Source organism: Sinocyclocheilus anshuiensis, unplaced genomic scaffold, assembly GCF_001515605.1.
Source record: "Sinocyclocheilus anshuiensis isolate Anshui unplaced genomic scaffold, SAMN03320099.WGS_v1.1 scaffold1230, whole genome shotgun sequence".
Lineage (NCBI taxonomy): Eukaryota > Metazoa > Chordata > Actinopteri > Cypriniformes > Cyprinidae > Sinocyclocheilus > Sinocyclocheilus anshuiensis.
The window spans coordinates 34,407-39,356 of NW_015558637.1; positions in this window are offsets into that span (position 1 = coordinate 34,407).

The following is a 4,950-nucleotide window of genomic DNA, read 5'->3' on the forward strand; positions in this document are numbered from 1 at the left end:
AGACGCACCTTCTGCCATATCCTCCTCGCCGTCCCATCAGTAGTGTCTAATGTCAGCCTGAGCCATAATTAAAGGGGTCATATCATGCGATTTCAATTTTTCCTTTCTCTTTGGCGTGTTACAAGCTCTTGGTGCATAAAGAAGATCTGTAAAGTTGCAAAGACTAAAGTCTCAAATCCAAAGAGATATTATTTATAAAAGTTAAGAGTCAGCCACACCTACCTAAAACGGCTCGTTCTAACACGCCCCCACATACCTACGTCACTATCTGGAAAGATTTGCATAACGCTGCCCAAATGTTCACGCAAAGAAAGAAGGCGTAACTTTTATTCTCGCTGTAGTATTGTTGTTGCCGCCGCCATGTCATGAAGGCACTGTGTGTTTTCGTTGTGAAAGCGAAACTACTTTGTTTGGTCTTCCAAAAGAGGATGATATCTGCTTCGTCATGCCTGGAGCTGATCCGTGCTGGTTGCTGAGGAAATACAACAACTTTGCGCTGTCGATCCATTACACCAAATGCACAAAATAACGTTCTTTTTAGCAACATCATATGACCCCTTTAAAGAGGCCATACACAAGCTTGAGGGAGTGCTTCACTTGAGCAGTTGCAGCTCCTCCTGTGCTGCTTTCTGGCAAAACGCTTGGATGAAAAGCCTGCATGCTAATGACCAAGGTGCGAAAATGTCCCTGGGGTCCGCGACGCATCACATTCTCCGGCCCACTCGCTGCTAAAGCCATGGCGCTGCCCTGGTTCCGTGAGCAGGTTATGAATACGAGCTGGAGGAGGTACCAGTCCTGCAGTGTCGGATGTCTGTTTGACTGTGAGGGTGTTGACAGAGCGGACAGGTGCTTTGATGGATCTGTGTCCTTCATTTGGGTCAGAGAAGAAGTCCTGTGCTATTTTCAGCAGGCCTTGTCCTCTTCCCGCTGGGAATTTCTTCAGACTTGGTAATACAGGTCTACTGTAAAAAAAATATAGGGGCCTAATAATAATAATAATAAATACCAGTACCTTTCTACCACTATTTATTTTTTATTTATTTTGCTCTGAGAATCTACTAAAGTTGTAGAGGCTGCACATAGTCTGCGTTACTGGATTTAGTTTGATGATAAACTACCAACGTCAATCATAGCTGGATGTTCCAAAAATATTCTGGTTTGGCATTATTTATTGTGTATGAATCGCAAAACCTGCATGTCTTGCGTCAGACGTCAGCTGCAATCTAAAATTAAAGAGGATGACAACAGTTGTAGACTTAGTTTATTCTGGATTTTAACAAAGCACTTTTGACATAATCAGCTCCTCTAAACATAACAGACAAACCTCACCAGAAAACCACCCCTCCTCCTGTTGTTTCGTGATATCCGCGTACATTTCTTCTGAGGTGGGCTGTTCCCAGAGATGAAGGGTTTAACAGCAAAAAAAAAAATTCCCTGATCCCTGGTCTGGAAGAAGTCCAGGATTTTGCGTCTGCTTGTGCCATTCAGCTGTGTCAAGCTTAGTGAATCGACAAGTGATGTCGGCCCTGGCACAAGCAAGCTTGAATATGGCAACTGCCATGATGTAACTGAAAAGGACAGAGCATTTTTATGGCACATACTTTCCATGAACAGGGGACAAAATAAGGTCTGAAACTGCACAAATGTTTGTGTATATGATTACATTAAGTTTACAATTTTACTGTTTTAAATAAAATTTTAAACCTTGATTTGTGTGATTTTATTATTGTCTAGCAACAAGCAAATACAACATTACATAGCTACATTTATCAAACTTAAAAAGTATATTATAGTGTCTTTTATTACATCACTGCAAGTAATTAATACTTGCACTTTAGTAAGTGAATCAGATGTTAATTCAGCAACTGATCAGACTGATTCAGGAAGGAAAATACATCGGACTGATTCAACTCGTGGTTTGTGTCTTTTTGAAAGATTCATTAAAAGAACCAGCTCATTCGAGTCATTTGTACATGAATGCGTCATGCACATAGTTTAGCTGTACAGTATGTGTGGATTCAAAATGATGCTCATAAGTATAATTTAATGAATCGTGCCACACTGGTCGTGCTGTTACAAGTTTTTGTGTGCTGCCCATGAGGACTACTCAGTATAAGAATGTGTCATTATTTCGTAGTACACAGTCTTTCTATCTCATCATATTTAAGCAATCATTCAAAAAAACAAAATTAAAAAAAAATTTGAGATTGAGAACGGCTGTTCTTTTACGTTATCGCACAATCATGTTACTACGTATTTGATTTTTAACCAGCAATTTCATGGGGTTGTACTTTTATTTTTAACTTTTCATGCTAGGTCAACTTTACTTTTGATAATGTTTTATCTAATGGTTCTCACAACAAAAATGCTTTTTGAAAGAAGATGGTACACCAAATTCTGCCATGTTCTTGGACACAGTAGGCTATCACAGAACCAAAATTAACAGCTATGCCTTACAGAAACTGTTCTAAACCTTTTGTTTAGTCCCTTTGAGAGGGGAACAAGATATGGGAGCTTCTCTAAAATCGAAAACAGCTCAAGCAGAGACTTGCTGCTGTCCCTGTGAGTCTCAGCCCCATTAATCTATTCTATCTCTTCTATATCTAGTCATGTCTCAGATCTGTCTGGGAGTGTGGCTGCTCTCATTGGATCAGCGGATGCTTCTGGGGGCAACTGTCATTTTAATGAAATACCTGAAAAGTCAATTTGCACATCTTGTCTCTGTCCTTTCATTAATTACAGCACCACAGGCAGAGGGGATTTAAAGCAATGTGTTAAAATGGAAATCTTTAAACAAATGGATTGACAGAAAATTTGGTTGAACTGAAAAATAGGCACTTCTCATGCATAACTGAAGACACCAGATTGTTCCTAATTTGCTGTTACATTTGGAGAGGTTAATAAGAGTTGCTTTGATGTGTCTCAACTTCACCTTACTGCAATTTAGATTTCAAATTTCTGATCACATAATTGTATACCAAGTATTTTTTTGTCAGAACTTAATGGATTTTAACGGATTTATAACCTTGGCTATTGAAAGTTAAGGTAATTTCTGGTAATTTGCAACTTCAGTTTTAATGTAAAATTATTTGAAATTCTTGTGGACATTTAAGAACATTTTTACCTGCTTAGCACATTGTTGCTGGGTATAGTTTTCTTCTCATTATTTCAACAATATTGTCTTACTGAGTGCATGAAAATGCAATGTGTCATTTGAGCTCTAATTTAATGTTCCAAACAAATTGGTAAAGTAAAGTAATTTGTTCCTTAGCTCTCAGTCAGCAGGAGTGACTTGGCTGCAGTTTGTAATCCAATCCTCAGCCTCCTTAAATCTTCTTATGAGAAGAGAGCATGGCGGAGCATCTAGCTCGGGAAGGGACTGTTTCCTCAAAACTCATTTAACGTGTGGCTAAAACAGCAAATGGATTTTGTCCACCCTATAAAATGTGCCACCTCATTTAATTTAATAGTGCCATTCAGTAACCTGATGCTATTTTAGCCTCCCAATCAACCCGTCACATTGGCCTTGTACCCTTGTCAATCAAGGCCTGAAATTGTCCCCCCCACCCCAATAAATAAGTTCAGCACACCATAAAAGGATTTTTCTTGAATCATCATACCTGGAAAATAAATACATACATTTCCAGGGAAGAATGCGATCTTGGATGGCATTTTGTCAGGCATTGCTCATGGCAGACCTGTTTGCATCAGCGATCGGGGAGTTGAGTAATATGACATTCAGTGAGTTCCATTCCTCAGCCCAAAGCAGGCCAGAATCCTAAACAGGGACTAGACAGCCTGAAGGAAGCTGCAGGGAGCTGCAAAGTCTGAAGGGTAACACAGGGCACCTATAGAAACAATTTCAACCAATCTAATTTAAAAAATCTTATGGTCTTATACCTTTGAAAATGGACTTCATGTATTACAATTCTATTTTAATACTACAACAAATACCAATCTGTAAATGAGATGTATAATATATTTTCACTGTTTGTTTCATTTTATTTGTGGAGATTTTAGAGTGACTCTTTCTACAAGTTACATTATTATATCAGTTCGCAAAACAATGCCTCTTCTCAACTGAAATATCATTTACCATATCCATGTATGTGTGCATATTTTAAAATGTTGTTATGCAAATTGTTGCATAATTTCCCTAATTAGACCTAATTTTCTTCACAATTCTATTTCCTTATATTTATTATTATTATTATTATTATTATTATTTAATAGTCAAGAGATGGTTACAGTTTTGTGTCTAATATGTATTTCGCTCAATATTACCCTATCTTTTATTATGTTCTTGTAAATAATATTGATGAACACTCTAAACACATTAAAACTTTGATTAAAAAAAAAATTCTGACAGCTATTAAAAAAAAGGTCTTTAAAAATCATAGGCAATAATTGTAATGATCTGCACTGTCATGATAATCAAATACTATAAAGTACTACATTTCTTTAATTGCTGCAGTCTGAGGCCTTCAGATCCATAGTGCACTAACAGGAATCATGCCTTGACGGAAACAGTTTAACAGCACAGAGTTGCCTCCTGGCATTTCTTTGTCATCTAACATTTCTCCAAGATGTTTTCCAAAGGTGTACAGTGAGTATAGAAAAGAATCACTCCCCTTTAAAATAATCACATTTTGTTGCTTTGCAGTCTGAAATAAAGACGGACACAGTTTTTGTTTTATCCAGCTGTATTCACTCAGTGCAACTTATACCATCCAAGTGTATATGCAACATATAACACCAACATGTCAGAAAAAATTAAAAAATAAATAATAAACAGAATCACTGAGTTGGAAAAAGGATCACCCCCTTGTGTCAGTATTTTGTTGAACCACATTTTGCTTTGATTACAGCCTTTAGTCTGTTGGGATTGGTCTCTAACTTTGCACATCTAGACTTTGCAATATTTGCCCACTCTTCTTTGCAGAACTGCTC